Source organism: Helianthus annuus, chromosome 16 (genome assembly GCF_002127325.2).
Source record: "Helianthus annuus cultivar XRQ/B chromosome 16, HanXRQr2.0-SUNRISE, whole genome shotgun sequence".
NCBI lineage: Eukaryota > Viridiplantae > Streptophyta > Magnoliopsida > Asterales > Asteraceae > Helianthus > Helianthus annuus.
The window spans coordinates 2,791,312-2,816,933 of NC_035448.2; the positions used below are offsets into that span (position 1 = coordinate 2,791,312).

Consider the following 25,622-nt stretch of genomic DNA (forward strand, 5'->3'; position numbering starts at 1 on the left):
GACGTATCATACGGGAATTATTGTGGTGATTATCTGAAAACAGTAGCGAAGGTTGAGATTTCCGATGGGGGGAGTCGAAAACGTATATACCAAAAAATTTCTATAGAACCAGGGGGTCGAAGACGTATATACCAAAAAATTTCTATACGAAAACCACACATATTACACTACTGAGCGAAATGTTCGGGGTCCCCCCCCCCCGACCTGCGCCAATATCTGAAAACATTATAATGTTTTATATGTAACAGACTTTTATTTAAAAACTTTATTGAATACAACTACGTTTCAACGAAACTTATACCAAAAACCACAAAACCAAGCTGTTCAAATGATACTGGTTTGGTTAGTCACAGTAAAAAAAAGAATTATTTATGTTTGACTTGCTCGATTTTAGATTTGAAAACAGAACTTTTATGGAAATGTGGATAAAAATAAAGAGTATTCCATTTTTATATCTATATATTGAAAGTCTAACCTTAGCTATAATATATATTTTTTATTTATTATCTTATTTTTATATATTATATAATTATATAATACTCTAATTTGCAACATTTTGTTGCATTAGGGGTTGTACCTTATGCTTAATTGGTGTTTCTTTATAACTTGTGGATACATTGTTTGCCACGTTAGTTCTCTGGTTTTCTACCACTTCCTCCTTTTTACTCATTTTACCCTAAACTCATAAACACACATTTAGAGAGAGAAAGAGAGACGGAGAGAGAACGACGTGAGAGAGAAACCGATGAAAGGAAGAGGAAGTCGACGACTCCGACAACCAGATTGGCAGCGATGGCGGCTAGGGTTCCAGTTTGGGGGTTTTGAAACCAGATCGCCAAGGTGTTGAGGACGTCTGCAATCTGGTTATCTAGTAATATACTAAAAATAAGCACGATATAGTATATTTGTTTAATTTCTTTTAATTTTAGATTTACAATGTGTTATTATTATAATGACTTTTGAATTTTTTTTTTTGTGTCGCTTATAACTTTTATGATAAATATTTTATAAATTTCCAAGTAACACGTTGTCACATGTTTATTTTTATCTACGTCTTGATGCATATTTTATACCATCAACCATGTTGTGATTCGTAATGTATAAGTGAGCGAAGTACAAATGTACATATCATCAAAATTGACTCGTGTTTCAGTTTTTTATTCAAAGTAACGTTTTTTACTTTTTTCATGTTTGCAAACAAACATAGATATTTTCTTGACAAACTAGATTCTGAGATATTTAGGCAGGTAACGGTTTTACATGGTTTGATTATACAATACACCTACGTAACTAATTTGTGGTTTCCGAATACATTATCATGATGGTATTGTAACGAATCAAAGCGATATGGACCTAGCGACCGCCGTGAAACCTTGGGAATCCCACTAGTTAAAAATAATAATACTGATGAGTTGTTTAAATATTTTGGTAGTTAAAAAGTAAGGTACGAAAAACAAACGTCTAAGATTATTTCAATAAGAAAAAGAAAATAGAAACAAAAACTGATATAAATATAACGGGAATAAATAAACTTCGTAAAATGTTAGTTAATAATAATCCTAATAACTAATGATGAATAATTTTTAAGATTTATTTTAGTAACTAAATAATCAAAAAAGTGATTAATTATATAATACATAATACAAATTTTAAAATAAAAAGAATGGTTTTCTTACAAAGATAAATAAACTTTTAGTTAAAAAGGTGTTATTTTTGTTTTAAATAAAGTGAAGAAAAAAACATATATGTGTTCATACAGATAACAATAATATGAGCCCACAGATAATAAAGACACGTCAGCTAAAAAGTTAAATTTTAAAAATCATCTTCCTATATATTAATAAAGGAACGCTTTTAACAGTATTTGAACAGTAGAAGGGTTTTTTTTGGTAAATTACATACATATTTTTTGCCCTCAAGACTGCCCTATACCCACCGTTGAAAGAGATACGCCAACCAACAATATCACAGAACCCCCTAATGCTTCGATCACATCACAGAGAAACACATGGAACCGGAAGAAATCCGGCAAGTGTGAGAGAGGAAGAGTGATGCAGCAGAGATCCACATGTGGAAACGCCGGTGGTACCGGGGTTTCCGGTCACTGCAGCGGCGGTTAACAGTGGTGGCTAGGGTTTCGATTGCGGTTTCAAGAAGGAAGCGGGGTGGAGTGGTCCTCCGGATTCTAGACTCATGAGAAAGTTGTGTCAGCTCAGGGCCGAGCTGAAGATTTGGAGGGATGATATGCTGAGAAAATCATCGGAGGAGGTGAGTGCTGCCTTGTCAGATCTTGAGAGCGTTCAGTCTATTATGGAGTTTAGAGACCTTACCGAGGACGAGGAATGGACATTTTTGGAATGTAAGAAACTTCTTGTTGAAGAGGAAGAGCGTAAAAGTAGTGACATTAGACAGAGATCGAGAATTAACTGGGCTAAGTGTGGTGATGAAAATTCGAAATTCTTCCATGCCATGGTGAATTGTAGAAAAGCGTCTAATCGTATTCATGGGTTGGAAGTGGATGGGAAATGGGTATCGAAGCCGCAACAAGTCAAAAAGGAGATATTCAGGTTCTTCAGGGCTAAATTTGTGGAAGATTGTGTCGTTCGGCCTCGGCTTTTATGTTCCGATGTGAGGAGGCTTTCGGATCCGGATGTGGCGATGTTGGCCTCGCGTTTTTCTAAGGAGGAAATTAAGGCTGCGGTTTTTGGATGTCATGATGACAGGGCCCCGGGCCCGGACGGTATTAATTTTCGATTCGTTAAACGATTTTGGGATTTGGTAGAAAATGATTTTGTCGAAATTATGGATGCTTTTTTTGTCAACGGGGTGATTAGTCCGGGTTGTGGATCTTCCTTTATTGCCTTAATTCCTAAGGTTATTGATCCTATCGGGCTGAAGGATTATCGGCCTATAAGCTTACTGGGGATTATTAACAAGGTGATATCGAAGATTCTGGGTAACAGGCTCAAAAGGGTGCTGAACAGTATAATTTCTCCGAGTCAATCTGCCTTTATAAGTGGGAGATACATCCTTGACGGCCCTCTTATCGTTAATGAAATTCAGAACTGGGCTAAAAAATCAAAGAGAAAGATCTTCCTGTTGAAAATCGACTTTGAGAAGGCCTACGACAACATAAATTGGAACTTTCTTTTCGATATTCTTAGGCAGATGGGTTTCCCCGGGAAGTGGTGTTTGTGGATTAAGGGTGTGGTCTCTTCGGCCAGGGCTTCTGTCTTAGTGAACGGCTCCCCGACTTTTGAATTCAACTGTCAAAAGGGTATGCGGCAGGGGGATCCTATCTCTCCTTTTTTATTTGTTATAGTGATGGAAGCTTTGTCCTGTATGATAAATAGGGCTTGTGGTTTGGGTATTCTCAAAGGGGTCTCGCTCCCTAATGGGGGCCCGATGGTTTCTCACCTTTTCTATGCGGATGATGCAGTCATCATGGGGGAATGGAGTAGGGAAAACGTTTTAAATGTGGTTAGAATTTTGAGGTGTTTCCACATTTGTTCTGGACTCAATATAAATTTGGGTAAGTCTAATCTTTTTGGGGTGGGCACGCAGCATGTCGAGGTTGAAGAGATGGCCGAGTTGGTTGGGTGTAGGGCAGACATTTTTCCTTTCAAGTTCTTGGGTCTTTCGGTCGGGGCTAACATGGACCGTATTTCAAGTTGGAGGCCTGTGTATGATATCTTTGAGAAGCGGCTTTCGTTGTGGAAAGCTTCTACGCTTTCGTTGGGAGGTAGGGTGACTCTAATTCGTTCGGTGTTGGAAAGCCTTCCAACTTATTTCCTGTCTCTTTATCTCGCCCCGGTTAAAGTTATCCGGGACTTGGAGTCTATCATTCGTAAATTCCTATGGGGGGGTTCTTCAGAGATTCATAAAATTAATTGGGTTGCTTGGGAAAGGGTGGCGTCTCCTGTTAAGTTGGGGGGTTTAGGGTTGCAAAAGCTTAAAGACGTGAACGTTGCTTTGCTATCTAAATGGGTTTGGAGGTTCAAGAATGACCAAGGCAGCTTGTGGGTTAAAGTTATTAATGCTCTCCATGCCGGTTATAATGATTGGAGTTTCTTACCAGTTAAAAAAGCGTTAGGAGGAGTTTGGAGTAAAATTGTATCGGTTGTTAATAGGCCTTTAAGCGATAGTGTTCCTATTCGTCGATTATTTAAAGGTATTGTTGGTATGGGGGATAAGATTCTTTTTTGGCTGGATCCGTGGTTGCTTGATATCCCTTTGAAGGAGAGATTCCCGGCTCTTTTCAGCCTTGAGGTGGTGAAGACTTGCAGCGTGAGAGATCGGCTTGATGGAGGTGTTTTGTGGCTGTGGAAAAGCGACCCAGATTCGGACGTGGAGAGGGCTGAGCTGCAAGACCTTGGGGCTGCTGTAGCGACGGTCTCTTTGTCTCTCGTCCCTGATAAGTGGTCTTGGCTTGGTATCGGTTCTAACGACTTCTCGGTTGCGGCTGTGAAAAAGCATTTGGTTTCTCGGAGAGACTTTAGTAACCGGTTTATTATGGATAAATGCAATTGGGTTCCTAAGAAGTGCAGCTTATTTGCTTGGCGTGCTGAGATGAACCGGGTACCTACGGTTGAAGCGCTCGGAAAAAGGGGAGTGGTGATAATCGATGACATGTGTAATTTTTGCAACGAAGGTCTAGACTCGGTGTCACATATTTTTACAGCATGTCCTTTGGCTTTGGGAGTGTGGGAGAAAGTCAGCTTTTGGTGCAGGATCCAAAACTTTTTCGTCTTCTCGTTCAGAGATCTATTGGAGATTCATAATGTGGGGAGCAAAGGAAAGTCGGAGAGGGAAGCTATTTACGGTATTATTCTCACCACGTGTTGGGTGCTGTGGAAAGCTAGAAACAAATTGCGTTTTAACCGGATTAGAAGTAATGTGGACGAGATATTTAGAGAGATTAGGGTCGTTAGTTTTTTCTGGTTCAAGCATAGAGCTAGGAAAGGTGTTTTAGATTGGAAAGATTGGTGTAAATTTGTAATCATGTAGTTGTTGTTGGTTCCGGCCCGGTTTTCGGGTTCGGCGGTGTTAATGAAGTTTAATTTTCAAAAAAAAAAAAAAGGACTGAACTGGATAAATATAGATAGGGTGGGTAGGTTTCATTCTTTTCAGGCTGGTCAGGTAGTTGGATCCCAGGTTTGGTTAGACAGAACCCATCTTTGTTGAGCCAATAATCTTTGCTTTTCAATTGATTTGTAGGAAAAAGGTTTATTTCCATTGTTCACTGTCTTTCCCATAAAAGTCAACTTCATCAATCTTTCAGGTGCACGCTACCAAACTCCACAGATGAAGAAAGTGACGAACTCTCAGACAATTGATCATATGGACAGAGACAACCATTAGCCACTTAATATGTTTGTTTGTTCGTTCGATTGAGTAGTTAATTAGTGTATAAAAAGATGCTAGCCGATAACGGATTTGATTTTTATAGGCCATGGTTGTTCATTGGTTGTAGAAATGACGTTTATGAAGCACCCTCCGTTTAAACCAAGTGGTAGGTTTTGGTGGAGAATGAATATAGCTGGAATAAGGTACACAAAATTCCTAGAACTCTTCTTTTTTGATTGAGATTTTTATATATTTTTTTAAATTTAGCTTGCTTTTCTGTTGACTGTTGGGCCTATTTATTGTTGAATAAGGCTATGACATTCACTTTTGGGACATCAAAGATTGGGGTTCATGAAAACCGATATGCCAGAGCAACTGGCATATCGAATTGAGCCACACGTTCTATAAGTTTTTTGAGGTGGTTTGTTGAGGGTTTATATGATTCAATTGCTAAATTTGGATACTATATGGTCTATTGCTGGAGTTTTGTTATCATATACTGTGAAGTTTTCACTTTTAGTCTTTTTTAGCTTTTGATCTAACCAGAAATATATATTGTAAAGATAAAAAAAAATCCTATATCATGTTATGTTATTGTTGTAGTTTTATGGTAGGTAGATAAGAAGATTAATGGTCAAAACTGGGATAAAAAAATAAATTCAGATATAAACATTGTTCAAAAATTTGAATTTTATGGACATATGTTAAGAGAGCCTGACAAATATATACTTAAAATGTTTATTCATGTGTTTTCCCTAGGATTACTAAGTTTGTTTTTATTTGTAAAAAATTACGTGTTAATTCGGATTGATAAACAGAGTATTAGTGGGGAAAGGAATGATGGACTCAAGAGAACTGACGGAGATTAAAGGCGAAGCGTACGGGTGGTAGAGGAGGTTAAAGGCGAAGCGTACAGGTGTTGGAGGAGATTAAAGGTGAAGCGTACAGGTGGGCGAAGAGTTGAAGTCAACTTTTGGGTCTGAATCAAGAGAATTGGGGCAATTTCACAGGAGTGCGCTTTGGCTAATACACCTGGGTTTCTTTTTTTTTTTTTTTTTTTAATTCTATTTGGCTCTGTTTTTCGTTGTTTTGGTGTACTGCTATCCTTAGCAGCTTGCTAAACCTGGGTTACTGTTTCATGTAGTAATAAATTGGTTCTTTTGCCTGTCCAAATAAAAAAATTAATAGGTAGGAAAGTACATGATGGGCGTCATAGTGAAAAATGTGGGTTGGGATCTGAGGTTGCTTCGCTTCAAGGAAAACACAAATGCCTTTCGCGCATCGCGCGACATCGAAAACACTACCAATCAAGTTCTCGCGCAACGCGCGAAGGAATTTTACTAGTTTGATTTAATATTAACTATGAGTGAGTTAAAACATTACTTAAGAACATGTAACACATCATTAGCACCTTAACATATTTTTTTCTCTCTTTCTAAAGGTCCTATTCAAGTCATAACTTGAGCGTCACCGGAGAGTTACCGGAGCGTCAAGGGTCAACGGAGGTTACCCCTTTTATCACTCTAGGTCCGCCCCTGACCCCTTGCAAGAGATAATGTTCATATAGACTGTGTAGCTATTTTGTGACAATTTTGATGAAAGTGCAGAACATCTCTTTGATTCACGTCATTTTGCATGGCTGGTATGGGTTTGTGGTTCGTTGATGCATATTTTGCATTAGTAAATAAGTACTATATAACCAGTGGCGGATCTTAACCTAAAACTCAGCATGGGCCGATGTTTTTTGGAGATAAAATCAGCATGGGCCGAACCAATACACATTTAAAAGAATTATCGAAAACCTGAAATTTAACACTATTGGGCGAAAAAACCGCACGGGCCGAGGCCCAGACCGGCCTCCTCTAAGCTCCTCCCCTGTATATAACTGAGGAAAAAAATATAGAAAGACAACAAATTAAACATTATATAATTTTACTTTACAAAGAATTCAATTTGTAAAACTTATTATTATATTACTATGGATAATTTAAGCATATTTTGTTTTAGTTTTATAACTTTTAAGATACGATGTTCTATATAAAATTCTTAGTATTCTGTTGCGACGGTTTTTATCTTTATCTCAACATGTATTATTTTTTCAGAACTGAGTTGTGAGTAGTAATTTATAAGTACTTGAAGCACAAACGTACATGATATCAAAACTACTTCACATTTAATTTTTTTTTTTCAATAAATTGATGTCGTTTACCGTTTTCGTTACTTTAACAATATAATGTAGTGCTTCAGAAAATTCTTAATATACGATGTGCTTATTTTTATCTTACGTTTTAATAAAGATTTCGTTCAGAATCAAATTTTATATGTTTTAGTGTGACAAACCGAACCAATACTGTTCGAACAACTTCGGTAGAAGTCCAGATATTCGTTATTATGGTTTCCCGTATAAATTCGGTTGAAAACAAATTAAGTTGTATTCGCAACACTACCTTTTTTATACCGTAAGTTGTAGCGAGTTTCGATACCATACCAGTACCAAGACGAAACAAACTGATATCATCCCAATAGCATCGGTACCACATCAATATCGATACTATCTAAACCCTTACTAGTATTTGTTTTTAGGGTTTTCAGTCAATACAAAGCGCGTGTCGATATCATTTAGACGTGCCACCACGACTTTATTTTTTGGATTTTATCTTTTAGTTGCTAATTAACCAAGTGCCAGTATCATAATTAATCTAATTAATTGCACCAGTAGCGAACGAATTTCCGCTGCAACGCGTGCAGACAAATTCCACTAGAATCATCTAAAATCTATGATCTATTTCTGTCATTTCTGTGATTAGAGAAACATAAAGTTATGATCGTACATACTAAGAATTAAATCTACATTTCTGCCAAAATAAAAAGTTTAAAAAATGTTACTGGTGTGGGTTTTGGGAGTGAAAGAAGCAAGTTTAGACCATGGGGGTGGTGTGGGGGTCGTCCCCTCCCCGGCGCCGCTCGGCTCGGTCGTCCCACACCGCCCGGCTCGTCGCGGCTCCAGCGGCTGAATTTGGACGTTGGGGGTGAGTGTATTATTGGGTGATGGTGGGCCCCTCAAGTTGTTCTCTCTCTCCTTTATTATATATTAGTTTTTTATTAAATTTGGGTAGTCCCCATACCTTTGGGTAGTCCCTTTGAATGATCCTTTATCGAATGTGACGTGGCGCATACGTGATGGTTAATCCCCTAAAGAGACTACCCAAACCACACCCAATGGTCTTAGTGTTTCAACAAGGCTGTGTTGACCTTGAAAATGGCAGTTTTTGTCGGACGCGAGATTGAGAAGAGTATTCTGGTTCAAGTTTCACTAAAATCAAAAGAGGTATGAACCCTAACTTTAGTACGGCATGCCTTTTCCAAATATGTCAAGTCAAACGTAGACATTACATTACAACATCAAATGGACACGTGGATAGGATAGAAAGCCATGATCAAAAATCAAAACGGTAAATTACTTTTTGAGTCCCTGTATTCTAGTCGTTTTAACTAGTTGAGTCCAAAAGAAAAAAGTTTAACGACCTCAGTCTCTATAAGCATTTTCATTAACTATTTGAGTCCTTTTGAGTCCAAATTTTAACCTTTTGAGTTCAACTTTTTGGACTCAAATCGTTATAAAATGATTAAAATTGGACTCAAAACATTATAAAATAAATGGCTAGGGACTCAAGGCGTTAAACTTTTTGATTTTGGACTCAAGTGGTTAAAACCACTAAAATACAGAGACTCAAAAAGTAATTTACTCAAATCAAAATCAATGTTTTTAACCTTTTATAATAGTCCCAAGCATTTAACTAATTATTTAACTCGTCTATTTATTGTTTTAACCCTAATGCAATGGTACACAACTACTAATCTCTGAAAAGATTAGTTTTGAATTGAGGAGATGAATATCAAGAAGGGTTATAGATGATTATTGTGAATTATTTATTGTGTTTTAGATTAATCTTAAATTGATGAGATGAATATTATAGATAATTATGGTGAATTGTTTATCGTGTCTTTTTATATCTTAATTAGAGATAATTGTTGAGTTTTATTAGATAGGTTTATCTAGTTAATATTTTATTATTTAAAATTGAGTTTGAGTCGGGTTAGGACTAGAACAAGTTTAGTATAAATAGAGAGTTCAGGTTATTACATTGGTGTGTTTTCATCGATTAATGGGTTCAGGTTATTACATTGGTGTGTTTTCATTGATTAATAATAAAAAGAGTCGAACACATTTGTTCATGTCACTCGTTTGTTTATTCGATCAAGGCCCTGATTTCCAACAATCTTTACTATATTACGTCAAATTATCAGCATAGTTAGGATCGAACTGAAGACCTCTCACTAAAAGACAAGAGTCAGATAAGTCAAAAAAATAATATATGTGGTGTATCGTACAAAATGCCTTAACATACGAATCGTACGCTATGACAAGTTTGCATGTTATAACCCCAGAAAGGAAATCTCGCATGTTGAAAAAAACCAAAGATCGCATTTTAAAAAAAATTCGCATGTTAAAAAAATCGCATGTTGCTGAAAAAAACCAAAATCGCATGTTAATACCGTATCTCGTACGCAGCGTACGTTAAGACAATCTGTACAATAACCGGCCCTTCTCTCTCTTTCTATATATATATAGAGGGAGAGAGGAAGGTTAACGTACATTACGGCTTAACGTACATCACGTACGACAGGTAATTACGCACGTTCATTTTAAAATCACACACGTTATAACTCAAAAATCCAAAATCACACATGTTGAAACACAAAAATCACGCATATTGAAAACATTAATCACGCATGTTATAGAACAAATCACGCACGTTGTCGTACGTGAATTACGTTAAGTCATAATGTACGATATATACTTTTTCTATATATATATATATATATATATATATATATTAAAACGGCATATGAGACTATTTTGTATTTTGATATGCATTTGTAGAATTAACAAAGTTTAAAATCCGAATTAAACAAAGTATGAAGTTTACGGTAGTATTGTAGTAAATGAGATTTTTGAAAGATAAAAAAAGAAGGTTATTCTAGTATACGATTTCAAAAAATCTATGTGTTAACACCATATTATTTCTTATAATTTTTTTTTATTTTTCTTATTTTATGTTAGTTTGAATTTTGAAATCTAATTATAATAATGTTTTTTTAGAAAATTAAATTAAATTTGAATTCTAATTAATATTTAATTAAGGAAAGAAAGAATCTATTGAAAATATTATCATTACATTTTCAGACGCTTCAAATTAAATAATAATAATAATAATAATAATAATAATAATAATAATAATAATAATAATAATAATAATGGGGTGATTAAACAGTAATGTTATGTTTTAAATTGGTTTTAAAAGTGATTATTGTTACTTAAAGACTAGAACCGGAACATTAGTTTTTTAGTATTGTAAATTGGATGTGTGTGCAATTGATAGTCGATAAAAGACGATAAAGTTACGAAGAAAATAACAAATGTCTTGTACAAAGAACTTAAAGAAGTATTTAGACATTTGTTAATTGTAATTGTACTTTTAATTTTTTTTTATTGTTGTGCGTAATAAAAATATTTCTGTTATGTAAATTATATTTTCGCTTTTCTATTATAAAACGCAATGTAATTCACATGTTTATAACCTAATAAATCATATTCAGTCCAACCATCTTATCCGTAAACTGGTTCAATGGAGACGTTTGACTTAACCGAACTAGTTTTGTAGCCGGTTCACAATCTAGTTCCCAAAAAACGGTGATCAAAATACATTTAACACAAATCGATATGTGGCAACGGAAATTTATCGAGATTGAAAATAGCACATATTTACAGAATTGTGTAGTTGGTATGAAGGTTAAGAATTGTGTGTGTGACGTACGGTTGTATTCTTTCACCTACCTGTATGTGAGAGTAACAGTGTGACGCCATTCTAGCTATAGTATTTATTGAGTGTAATTTATTGGTGTGATTTAGGAGTAGGAATAATGTAACATTTGCCATTAAAAAAAGTAAGTTTCTGAAGTACAATTGTATTCTACGACTGAAAAATGAAATCAGTCTAACCAAATTCAAACAAAAAGTCAAGTTTTGGTTATGATAAATTCCAAATTTCCGCCTTTCAAAATTCAATAGAAAAACAGTAATTCATATTCAAAGTAATGATTATTGTAGCATGTTAATTTAATTTTAAAGTTAAGTTTCACATGCAAAAGTCAAACGTTGACTCTTTTATGAGCATGCCATCATAATTCCATGCATCTCTTTAACCTAGAAATATATCAAATTATCAAAAGAAGTCGTGTTAGAATATTTACTTTCAAAAGTTTGCAAAGTAGATATCGTTGTTTATTATATTGTAACAAGTCATACCAAGACATTGTTCCAAGTATAAGGACCATGAAGCACAAAAAAAAATACCTAACACAAATATTCATCGGATTGAGTTTAATATTAGTTTTTTTTTTTTTTTTTTTCAGATCATTTTGAAATTCCACACGAAAACGGACAATTACAAAGCAATGGCAGGTAGTCGGGCAACAAGTTGTGCCGCCACCCCCTTTTGAATAGAAAAACCAATTCTACTAAATACAAAGTTTGAAACCTTTAGCGACGAAGAGTTACTGTTAACGACTTTTTGAACCCGATTCAAGAGTCGCACAGCGTCAGGAGCGAGACCACCAAAGGTATCAAACGCAAACGGGACAAACACATGTTGATTCTCCCGGCATGCTTTCTCATGTTTTGCTACTTTGCTCGCCTCTGCCTTGAGCACCGCTTGCCCTACGACAAAGCCCTTGTCCTTGAGCCCGACAAGAGGGGAGACTCCAGTTAAATCTACACAAGCGTGTTTCCCCCCTTCCCATCCAAACACAAGGATGTCCGCCGGGCGTAAAGTGGACCTCCCCTCTAAGGGGTCAGTCAGGAAATTTACTGGAGCCTCCTTTTTGGCAGAGATCCCGGCCCGCTTAAGAACATCACATAACACATCTCTCACCCAATCATGCCGATATTTAAACCCTGGTAGCTCTTTACAGTGGATTGCGTGCTCGCCGAAAGAATCCAAACACGCTTTGCGGCATACCGGACAAGGCTCGTCAACTGGGAACAATGGAATCATCAGTCGGTATCTAAGGATAGCACGGTATTCCACAGCCGAAAACATTGAAATCTACACAAATCGTCAAACCTCAAAACATTGAAGAACTCAACGTATTATGATGTAATATAACTTTCTAATTTCTTATCTACGTCGATCTCAACAGTAGAGGATCTAGAAAAACGTCAAGGGGCAACGTTTCAATATTTTATTTTCTATAAGGACAGCGAAATCGAAAAAACATCATTTTTTTTTCCAAAAGGTACACTACCGCAGGAACATCAATGGGTAATAGGGGCTTTTAGGAGACGGCAATACTTGTGAATTTTTTTAATCATCTTCTTAACAAAGTGTCGAACTATTTAATTACATCGACATAAAATTTAGCGATTGATGAGTTTATATTAAATGGAGATTTTCGAATAGAGCTCAAATTTTTTATCTCGCACAGGGCCAAAAAAATTGTGATTTTCAGAGACGGCCCAGTTGGTTTCTATCGAAAGATAACATTTATGATTCGTGAATAACTTGCGTTTTGATTCATTGCTTCCTTGTCTTACAACTATTCCTTTTATATTTCTTCGTTTCTTTCAATCCAAAACACCTGGATTGGTTAACTATTAAAATGTATCACTCGTGTTTGTTTTATACCAATTTAATAAACATATAATGTGTATCTTATACTTATCATTGTTTTTGTTATATTTTGTACAACATGTGAGATGTGGCTGAGATGGGCTAAAGCAGTATAAAGATGATGGGCTAAAGTAGCAGTTGTTGGGCTTGGTTGAGATAGGACTTCGTGGACTTGTGATCTATGAGTGTGTTGTGTCTTTGTGAAGGCTCACACTATTCTACCTAGATAAAATCTATTTTCACACCCTTACATGTATATGGTCTTTATAAGTTATACGGGCCGTATAACCAATTGTTTCACAAAAAAAATGGCAGAGAATGTTTTTTCTTGTCTCCATGTATACAAGCCGTATAACATTATACGACTCGTATAGAATGTTATACGACCTAATATTTTTTTCATCTATACTAGTCGTATAACATTATATGGCCCAATATTTGCCATGTCAGATTATTCTATACGGGCCATATAATGTTATACGGCCCGTATACAGGGTGTCAAATTAAGATTTTGGGGTGTGTCTTTATTAGGACCCTTTGTTAATTGTTTGAATCAAAGTGTTATAAATCTAGTTGTGTAAATGTGTTTTACCATGGTTGACATTAACCCTCTTTGAAGCCATGTGAGTAAGATGTATTAGGCTGGACGGTATGGTGACGAGATGAAGACGCGGGGGGGGGGGGGGTGACGGAGTGGACGTCGAGAAGAAAGAAAGGGGGGCCCACCTGTTTGCTCCGTCGCAAACGTCTGAATTCGGACGATGGGGACGGGACGGGGGGGGGGGCGTGGTGTGTCGAGCGTCGCCGAGGGAGGACGGGGCTGAGGACGGACCATACCGTCCAACCTTATGACAAAGAACCAGAAAGATAACAATCAATAATAACAATGGCAAAAGGTTGCCTTTAACACCTCAAATCCTTCTTGCCTCACATAAAATTCATTGTACAGTTATGCACAATAAGCGAATGGGTGAGTCATGATCATGCACCACTGATGTTGTTGGACCATCGTATTGATGTGACAAGACCATATTGATCATTCACAATCTAGGCTAGGGATGAGCATATCAGTATCCGATTCCGAACCGATACCGATACCGCCTAATACCGATCCCGAATTTCACCCAAACTAGGTACCGATACCGATACCGAAACATGTCGGTTAGGTATCGGTACGGTACGGTATCGGTATTATACCGTATTTTGAGGGTTGGTATCGGTATAATACCGATACCGTACCGTACCGATACCGAAAACGCCAAAAAGTGGATACCGATCGGGATACCGATCGGGATCGGGATCGGGACGGGATCGGTAGGGGATCGGGACGGGATCGGTACGGGATCGGTATGGGATCGGTATTCGGTGGCATATGCTCATCCCTAATCTAGGCTTAACCATTTTAATGGCCTAAAGGGAATTCAAAACTTGAGGCATTTTTTCAAAAAAAACCTCTATTTGGGAAAAACACTCCTTTACTCGGGCTTGAGACCAGCAAAATAAACTAAAATATTTATTGTTGGCAAAGTTAATTTAATTTTTTTTTGTATTTTTTTATATATATATTTTGTATGTGTAAAGATAAGTTCAGCATAGCCCAGATATCATATATAATTCTTTTTTAAAGTTGGAGGCCTTATTGATTTAGAGGCCTCAAAATATTTAGGCTTGGGCCAACCCTGCCCTGATCATTCAAATTCTACCTACCTACAAAGGTAAAAAACAAGACAAACATATCAACTTCAATGTACAAAATCTAGTGTTATTTTAGGGTTACAATGTTTATAGTGAGTTTGGTTTACGAAATTTAATGGAATTAGAATATGAATTCTATTTTCCTAGAATTGGAATCCTAATTCTATTCTTAATCTGTGTTGGCTAGAATATAATTTGAATTAAAATCAATTTTGAAAATTCCTTCTTGTAAAAAGAAACTCAACAGTTACATTACTAAAATTTAATCAAAGGAATTGAAACCGCCGCCATGACCACTCACATCTCCACTGCCATGGCTACTGCCACCACCCGCTACCCTCACCCAGCCACCAACCACCCCACCATCACCGTCAACGTTCCTACCATCACCGTTTTCGCCGCCATTGGTCCTGAAAAACACTAACTATTAAACAAATAAAACATTAAATAATGTACATTTCAAAATTAATCTAGCATTTCATTTATCCTATAAAGATATTCCACCATCTAATTTTATTACATTAGATACTATCTTAAAAAATAAAGTCGGTGGAAACCTCACTGACTTTGCCTTCCCCTCCCTCATACTTTCACGATGTTGCAATTTTAGCCCCTTAACTTTGGTACCTTCAAAGTTTCATAAAAAGACAAATTTAGTCCCTAAACTACTACTACATTTTACAAATAGTTTGCTTTTGACACCTCAATTTTGTGATAGTTTCCTTTTCAGCCTCAAATTTGTTATAGTTTCCTTCTTACCCCAAAACTTTGTCAAATTTTATCTTTACCCTTTCTTAGCCCTTAAGTTTAGGAAATACAATTTTTAACCACTTAACTTTTTATAAACTTTGTAAATTCCACTTTGACCCCCTCGAGAGTTTTTGGCTTGACGAAATAAATTCGAGTTAGTCGGGTCGCGTATAATACGTTATGATTGTACGATGATTTTAGAACTTAAATTCAGATGTTTGATATACCATCATACGTAACGTAGTTACTGGTTACAACTTTTGCATATGTCAGTAATGCAGCTAGCAACTCCCTGCCAATAACCGCCACAACATAATTCTCCCTAACTGATATAAAAATTGCAACAAGGCATCCACAACACTCAGCCAAAACCCAAACCCAAAATCTACAATGAGTCAATCCAGTTCCGTAATGCATATCGGAATCCTAATCGACCCAACTGTTTTCAATCCTTAATTAATAAAAATATATGAACACCCATGGTATTATAGCCTAGTGGTATCTTGGTGGTGGGATAAGGCTTATGACCATTAGGTGTAACGCCCCAAAATCCAAATGTCATATATTCGAAATATGTCCTTATGCGCTATATTACGAAATAAATAACTAGGCTATTCAACCTAGTTAAGTGCATGGTAAAAACTATTAAAGGAGAAAAGTAGTGCCAAAAATGTGTTGGAAGTAAACTTGAGGGGTTAAAGTGGATGGGATGAAACTTGGTCACTAACTAAAAGAAAATATCAACACACACCACACACATTTTCGTGTGTGTGTGTGTTCTGGATCGTTCCAGAGCTCCCCAAGGGAGCCAAACCCTAACTCAACCATATTCATCAAATTGAAGGGTGAATCGAAGCTCAAATTATCAACCGAACGTGAATTAGTGATCACCAATACAAGGGGATCATAAGGTATGTCTCAAAACTAAGATTGGTGATCATGTATGAAGTGGGTTATGTTTTAATCCGTGAATTAGTATGAAATTGATGATGTATAAGGGTTAAAATCATCAAGTAGAACATAGGTTATGTATAGTTTGTGTTAATTTGATGTTTAGAAGTAAAACCCATTAGTCATGGTGATGATGATGACTTAATCACCATCTATGTCCAATTCTTGTTGAAAGATTGATGAAATATCGGTGTATAACGAGTTATGGTTTGATGAATTGAATAAAATGTGATGATGATATGTTGGATGATTAATTGTGAATACTACATGATGGTGAGTAGAAGGATTTGATGAACTATGTATGAATGTAGAAGATTGATGCATGAAATAGTTGTACATTATGCTTAGATAGTGGTACGCACGCCAAGTGTTTGATGAAATGACTAAACGACGATATTATGTGAAAATGTGTGCAAGTAGTGGATGAACATACATACAATGTGTAAATGATTAAATTGTTATTAAACTTACACAAGGAACATGTGTAAGATCGAATCCATGTGGAGGTTTTATTGATGTCTTGTTTGGGTAGAAATGTGCACTAGTATCTTTCATTGTTCACTCACATTGTATGGTACACACTATGAGTTTAGTCGACGGTTTAGTTGAGGTTACAAAATGAAATTGGCGTTAATGTATAGCAAGTAAGGATGGTAAAATCATGTTGGTTATGTACCCCAAATATGGTGGTCTAGTATGGGATCCCGAAAGCTTTAGTATATGTAGTATTGATAATATGTATGTGTGTGTATGTAATGGATTGATCATGTGGTTGTAAGCATATTACATCATGAATATGAAGTGTATATAATGCCATTGTTATAGCTTAATATGATGACACGGATATATGAGGTTAAGTCGAAAGTCCATAAGATGGGTCGTTGACTTTTGGAAGTCAAACCTTGCATAAGTAGTATGGGTAGACTCTTGTCAAATTTCGATGCTATAAAGTCATATGGTGCATGTTTAACAATGTGTGTTATATGCAATTATGTAAGGAATTATACGAGTTGGAAGAGATGTGATGTTGGGTATATGTCTTATGTTTGTTAGACTTGACTAATGAAAGTCAGACTTGAACCATGCATTCGACATGATCATTAAGTGTACAATCATGCATACTAACAAGAATGTGATTGCGTGATGTGAAGGCATAAGGATCATGTGTAAATGGACTCAAGCAAGAAAGGCAAAAGGGTAAAAAGGAGGCAAGGGAACGGACGCAAAAAGGTAAGTGATTTCCGTAATCACTTCTTAATTGTTTATGTAAAGTTATGTGCTAGTTAGTTAAGTATGTTAAGTGAGGACCAATAAGGATGTGTTGTATGAAACCAATGATTTTTGTTAAGTAGATGTAACGGGTCAAAACGTAGCCTTGATGTTAAAACGAATGTGTTGTTTGATGAAAACATGAACGGGTCGAATAACCGTAACGGAATAATAAGCCGATAGCGCATAAGTTAAGAATTTACTTAATCCGGATGTGGGATTTTGAGTCCATAGGATAGAGGACCAATTTACGAGCATGTAGGAAGAAACGGGAGGTTAAACGGGTAAACGGTTCAAAAGTTATGCGCGTTTTAGTGCGTACGGACGACGAAACGAATCTGCAGAAAAAGTGGTTTTCTAGAGGGCGTCGCCGACGGGGTTAGGGCCGTCGCCGACGGGCTCTAGAAAACCAGTTTTTTCTCCGACGCCTTAATTACCTGTCTACGGGGTTTTTGGCTACGGGAAAAACTACGGGCCGTCGCCGACGGGCCCTAGGGCCGTCGCCGACGCCCTCCCCAAGTCCAAAACTCTGAAATTTGTTATTTAAGTTGATTTATGTATCGTAGGCTTCGGTTTGTTATCCGTGGACTACGGCGGGCTTTCTAAACATGATTTTGATCGATCCTTAGATGTTTATGGGCTATAAATCAAAGTCCAAGTCCCATGTAATTAACGTATGAGTATGTAAGAGGTATGCAAGATCTTGTACGTGTATGTAGATGTGTATTTATGTATATATGGAAGATATGTATGAGTGTATGCATGTTTGTAGAGATGTACGAATGTAGGTACGTATATAGAAGCGTATTTGTGTATATATGAAGATACGTAGGATAGTATGTATATATGTGAAGGCGTAAGAATGTACGTACATATGTAGATGATTATTTATGTATGTATGGAAGTACGTGTGATCGTATGCATGTATGTAAAGACGTAGGAACGTAGGTACGTATGCAGATGTGTGTTTATGTATGTATGAAGATACATATGAGTGTAGGCATGTATGTAGAAACATACGAATGTAGGTACGTATGTAGTAGAGTATTTAAGAATATATGAAGATACGTATGAGTGTATGCATGTATGTAGAGAGGTATGGATGCATGCACGTGTATATATAAGTATGATTTTGGATACGTTGAGTGTTAATGATATTAATCGTGTGCCTGGAAAACGAAGATTTAAGCAGGTACATTATTAAGGCTCACCAGGGAATGGATATGCGAATGATATGCTTAAAATCAGAGAGAAAGCTGAATGGAAAGTGTACATGTATTGGATCTTGTTTATGTATTGTGTACTAATGTGATGAATGTATGTGGTGAGTGCAGGTTGTACGAATCATGGGCGGTTATCACGAGGAATAGAGATCGAAGACCGAGTCACAAGATAGATTGTACGGGAATAATTGAGTATGTACTATTAGTAAACAGGACTTATGCTTTATTTTTGTAAAAGATACATAGTAAGACGAACTTTCAAGTAAGTCCAGACGTTTGTAACGAAAGAAATTTTATGGCACGAATTTCCGCTGCGACTTTTTGTCAAATACGAATTAGGGTCTTACAAGTTGGTATCAGAGCCCTGGTTTGAGCGAAATCAAGTATGAGGAGGCAAATACTTGAACTCAAACCCGTGTGCTCTTGTGACAAGAAACCCGTGCAATCCAAGACTCGATCAAGATCTAAGGGTAGAAGCCAAGGTAAGTATGTGCTTAAGTATGTATTGGAAGATAACTAACAATGTGTTATGTGTAAGGTAAGCATGGTTGCTTGGAAAGAATGATTTGTGGATGCGGTCTAGCACCGACACCAAGGTATATAATATGACATATTGACCCAGGTACGTATATTTAATATATGTAGGTACATGTAATGGTAAAACCTATCAATGAAAGGCAGATTTTAAAATGGAAAATAATGATAAGAATGGTAATGAAGTTTTGGAAATGTTACACGTGCCGAAACCTAATTCTTCGGACATAAGGTGACAATTACACGAAGACACGAAACTAGTATGTGAATTGTGTACCTGGCCAGTACACGAGAAGCATATGACGTTCGTGAGACCGTGATAATTGCTACAGGTATGTCCGTTAGAATTAGATAGTAGGTGGACGTGAGGGTGAAAAGAAATGTAAGACTTTCAGGAATGAAAGTACGAATGAAATGTTAGAATCCGCGAGACGGATTCGAACATGAAAGAACTGAAAGCATGAATGATATGTTAGAATCCGCGAGACGGATTCGAAACATGAAAGAATTGAAAGCATGAATGATATGTTAGAATCCGCGAGACGGATTCGAAACATGAAAGAATTGAAAGCATGAATGATATGTTAGAATCCGCGAGACGGATTCGAAACATGAAAGAATTGAAAGCATGAATGATATGTTAGAATCCGCGAGACGGATTCGAAACATGAAAGAATTGAAAGCATGAATGATATGTTAGAATCTACGAGACGGATTCGAAACATGAAAGAAATGAAAGCATGAACTATATGTTAGGAACCGCGTGGCGGGTTCGAAACATAATGAATGATAAGAATGGAAAGATTCGAATATATAAGTAAATACAAACTAAGCAAGTAAATATTCTTTAAAAAGCGAATATTATCCAAGTTATGCCTTAAACTTGTATATATAGATATGTGTGAATGAATGTGTATATATATGTATATATATAAGCGAATGTGTTTTTATGTAAGAAGGGTTAAAGAGACGAACAAGTCATGCGGATCAAAGGGTAATCGCCATTCAAACCCGATATATTTAATGTTTTGATTTGTAAAGTTTTATACTTATAGGTGAGCATAATGTTTAGCACGTAAACCTAATTTGGATGAAAGAAAGAAATTTTGAACATGATATATGTTAGATGTATTAGTAATCGACTCTTAGGAATCGTAATGAATGACGGGCTATAACCCGGACAACAATCTAAGTATGATGGGGAAGGGTGAGTTTTGGCAAGAGTACCGAAATGAAGTAATGAATGTTTGAATGAAAGCTGCTAACCGCCGATTTTGTAGATGTTACTGGTAGAACTACGAATGTGATGAAACCAATTGAATTGGTGAAAGAATGCGCACGAGTGGAAGCCCATTACAAGGATGAATGGAACATAGCCTAGTACGGCTAGTACTCACAAAGATGCGGATAGGTCTGGTTTACGGACCATTGAATTATGCAAAGAAATCGAGGTTAGTAAAATGTGTACTTCATGTTGGATAGGTGTGAATTGATAGGTTGATAAGGACCTACGAAATGACTGATAGGATATGTATGGTATGGTATGGAATGTTAAAATTTTTAACAACGGATGTAAGAAGAAAATATGTCATTAAAAAGTGGATTTCAAAAGTTTGAGGAGGAAATTTTGAGTGTCTAATGAACTTTGTACAATGAATTTGCACGACACATTTATTTATATAAATTATGTAATGCATGAAGCGAAAGCAATAGTAAAATGAAATGCTTGAAATGATTTGAAGGCAACGTAAAGGTATGCAAGGTATAGGTAATTGTAGAAAACATAGAATGATGTTAAATTAAGAGTTGGGCACGTAGTTGCGACTACGAAATAGTAGTCTTGTTGCGATAACAAAACAATAGTTAAATATTATAGAGTACATGAAGAGAATGCAATTTTAAGAAACGAGATGAAGGTATTAGATCCGTCATGAACGGATCATATGAATGTATGTATAACTACATGTTGAAGAAGCATGTATATTGACCCATTATTAACAGGATATTTGAAATTGAATCAAGTAAACAAAATGAAATATTGCACATGATATACAAGTATTAGAATGATGAATGGACCATTAGCTATGAAGTGCGATAGAAGCTAGCACTATTTAGTGAAAGTGACATTAATAAGAACTCTCGGATGGGTTCTTGAAAAATGAAGGATAGTCATTGTGATGGGCTAGCGGTCGTGTCGAGGGGACGTAGAGGAGAGAAAGTTAGTGATTAATAAAGATAAGAAAAGTTTCGGGGACGAAACCTCTTTTAAGAGGGTAGACTTGTAACGCCCCAAAATCCAAATGTCATATATTCGAAATATGTCCTTATGCGCTATATTACGAAATAAATAACTAGGCTATTCAACCTAGTTAAGTGCATGGTAAAAACTATTAAAGGAGAAAGTAGTGCCAAAAATGTGTTGGAAGTAAACTTGAGGGGTTAAAGTGGATGGGATGAAACTTGGTCACTAACTAAAAGAAAATATCAACACACACCACACACATTTTCGTGTGTGTGTGTTCTGGATCGTTCCAGAGCTCCCCAAGGGAGCCAAACCCTAACTCAACAATATTCATCAAATTGAAGGGTGAATCGAAGCTCAAATTATCAACCGAACGTGAATTAGTGATCACCAATACAAGGGGATCATAAGGTATGTCTCAAAACTAAGATTGGTGATCATGTATGAAGTGGGTTATGTTTTAATCCGTGAATTAGTATGAAATTGATGATGTATAAGGGTTAAAATCATCAAGTAGAACATAGGTTATGTATAGTTTGTGTTAATTTGATGTTTAGAAGTAAAACCCATTAGTCATGGTGATGATGATGACTTAATCACCATATATGTCCAAGTCTTGTTGAAAAATTGATGAAATATCGGTGTATAACGAGTTATGGTTTGATGAATTGAATAAAATGTGATGATGATCTGTTGGATGATTAATTGTGAATACTACATGATGGTGAGTAGAAGGATTTGATGAACTATGTATGAATGTAGAAGATTGATGCATGAAATAGTTGTACATTATGCTTAGATAGTGGTACGCACGCCAAGTTTTTGATGAAATGACTAAACGACGATATTATGTGAAAATGTATGCAAGTAGTGGATGAACATACATACAATGTGTAAATGATTAAATTGTTATTAAACTTACACAAGGAACATGTGTAAGATCGAATCCATGTGGAGGTTTTATTGATGTCTTGTTTGGGTAGAAATGTGCACTAGTATCTTTCATTGTTCACTCATATTGTATGGTACACACTATGAGTTTAGTCGACGGTTTAGTTGAGGTTACAAAATGAAATTGGCGTTAATATATAGCAAGTAAGGATGGTAAAATCATGTTGGTTATGTACCCCAAATATGGTGGTCTAGTATGGGATCCCGAAAGCTTTAGTATATGTAGTATTGATAATATGTATGTGTGTGTATGTAATGGATTGATCATGTGGTTGTAAGCATATTACATCATGAATATGAAGTGTATATAATGCCATTGTTATAGCTTAATATGATGACATGGATATATGAGGTTAAGTCGAAAGTCCATAAGATGGGTCGTTGACTTTTGGAAGTCAAACCTTGCATAAGTAGTATGGGTAGACTCTTGTCAAATTTCGATGCTATAAAGTCATATGGTGCATGTTTAACAATGTGTGTTATATGCAATTATGTAAGGAATTATACGAGTTGGAAGAGATGTGATGTTGGGTATATGTCTTATGTTTGTTAGACTTGACTAATGAAAGTCAGACTTGAACCATGCATTCGACATGATCATTAAGTGTACAATCATGCATACTAACAAGAATGTGATTGCGTGATGTGAAGGCATAAGGATCATGTGGAAATGGACTCAAGCAAGAAAGGCAAAAGGGTAAAAAGGAGGCAAGGGAACGGACGCAAAAAGGTAAGTGATTTCCGTAATCACTTCTTAATTGTTTATGTAAAGTTATGTGCTAGTTAGTTAAGTATGTTAAGTGAGGACCAATAAGGATGTGTTGTATGAAACCAATTATTTTTGTTAAGTAGATGTAACGGGTCAAAACGTAGCCTTGATGTTAAAACGAATGTGTTGTTTGATGAAAACATGAACGGGTCGAATAACCATAACGGAATAATAAGCCGATAGCGCATAAGTTAAGAATTTACTTAATCCGGATGTGGGATTTTGAGTCCATAGGATAGAGGACCAATTTACGAGCATGTAGGAAGAAACGGGAGGTTAAACGGGTAAACGGTTCAAAAGTTATGCGCGTTTTAGTGCGTACGGACGACGAAACGAATCTGCAGAAAAAGTGGTTTTCTAGAGGGCGTCGCCGACGGGGTTAGGGCCGTCGCCGACGGGCTCTAGAAAACCAGTTTTTTCTCCGACGCCTTAATTACCTGTCTACGGGGTTTTTGGCTACGGGAAAAACTACGGGCCGTCGCCGACGGGCCCTAGGGCCGTCGCCGACGCCCTCCCCAAGTCCAAAACTCTGAAATTTGTTATTTAAGTTGATTTATGTATCGTAGGCTTCGGTTTGTTATCCGTGGACTACGGCGGGCTTTCTAAACATGATTTTGATCGATCCTTAGATGTTTATGGGCTATAAATCAAAGTCCAAGTCCCATGTAATTAATGTATGAGTATGTAAGAGGTATGCAAGATCTTGTACGTGTATGTAGATGTGTATTTATGTATATATGGAAGATATGTATGAGTGTATGCATGTTTGTAGAGATGTACGAATGTAGGTACGTATATAGAAGCGTATTTGTGTATATATGAAGATACGTAGGATAGTATGTATATATGTGAAGGCGCAAGAATGTACGTACATATGCAGATGATTATTTATGTATGTATGGAAGTACGTGTGATCGTATGCATGTATGTAAAGACGTAGGAACGTAGGTACGTATGCAGATGTGTGTTTATGTATGTATGAAGATACGTATGAGTGTAGGCATGTATGTAGAAACATACGAATGTAGGTACGTATGTAGTAGAGTATTTAAGAATATATGAAGATACGTATGAGTGTATGCATGTATGTAGAGAGGTATGGATGTATGCACGTGTATATGTAAGTATGATTTTGGATACGTTGAGTGTTAATGATATTAATCGTGTGCCTGGAAAACGAAGATTTATGCAGGTACATTATTGAAGGCTCACCAGGGAATGGATATGCGAATGATATGCTTAAAATCAGAGAGAAAGCTGAATGGAAAGTGTACATGTATTGGATCTTGTTTATGTATTGTGTACTAATGTGATGAATGTATGTGGTGAGTGCAGGTTGTACGAATCACGGGCGGTTATCACGAGGAATAGAGATCGAAGACCGAGTCACAAGATAGATTGTACGGGAATAATTGAGTATGTACTATTAGTAAACAGGACTTATGCTTTATTTTTGTAAAAGATACATAGTAAGACGAACTTTCAAGTAAGTCCAGACGTTTGTAACGAAAGAAATTTTATGGCACGAATTTCCGCTGCGACTTTTTGTCAAATACGAATTAGGGTCTTACATTAGGGCATGGGTTCGATTCCCACAAAGGGGGTTTTTCCCAGATTTATTGGGTTTCCTCCTGAATTGGTGTATAGGCATTATATTGCCTAGTGGAGATGGATATGATCGGGTGGTTCTGCTGGTGGCACGATGATACTCCAGTGGTCCGTTAGTGATCCAAATTTGCCGTTAAAAAAAATAAATAAAATAAAATAAAAAATAAAAATGTATGAAGCTGAACTTAATTTGAATGTAAACCTGAAGGATCTTGAGCGTTCAGCCTCTTAGATCAAACAAAATCATCCCAAATATATAATCATCCTGCTGCTTTCTACAATTAAACATTAGATTAGAGAACTTCAAATCTACGGGATTTGAAGAACTACATCGAAAACTAATGTCCACAGACGTAATTAATAAAATCAATTAACCTATTAAAAAACACTGAAAATCGTATACCTTGGCAGCGGTGGTGGCGACTTCGACGTGCACGGTTTGAGCAAAGGGCTTCATGAGGGATCAGAAACCGCCTGATCATTGAAGATGAACCTATGGTGCGACTGGATTCCTGCAATTTGAAAAGTAAAAAAGTCAGTGGGTGATTTAC

General features: G+C 36.5%; 2 long non-coding RNA genes across 2 annotated transcripts; both read left to right on the forward strand.

Annotated features, from left to right (window-relative positions):
- The first annotated feature begins 16,311 nt into the window (after positions 1-16,311).
- LOC110917870 lies at positions 16,312-19,256 on the forward strand. The gene is made up of 3 exons (XR_002580912.2): positions 16,312-16,435; positions 17,627-17,705; positions 19,079-19,256. It is a non-coding gene; the product is annotated as an uncharacterized LOC110917870 (long non-coding RNA).
- A 2,772-nt stretch (positions 19,257-22,028) lies between these two features.
- Positions 22,029-24,976, forward strand: LOC110918027. Its single transcript, XR_002581022.2, has 3 exons — positions 22,029-22,154; positions 23,346-23,424; positions 24,799-24,976. It is a non-coding gene; the product is annotated as an uncharacterized LOC110918027 (long non-coding RNA).
- The last annotated feature ends 646 nt before the right edge of the window (positions 24,977-25,622 follow it).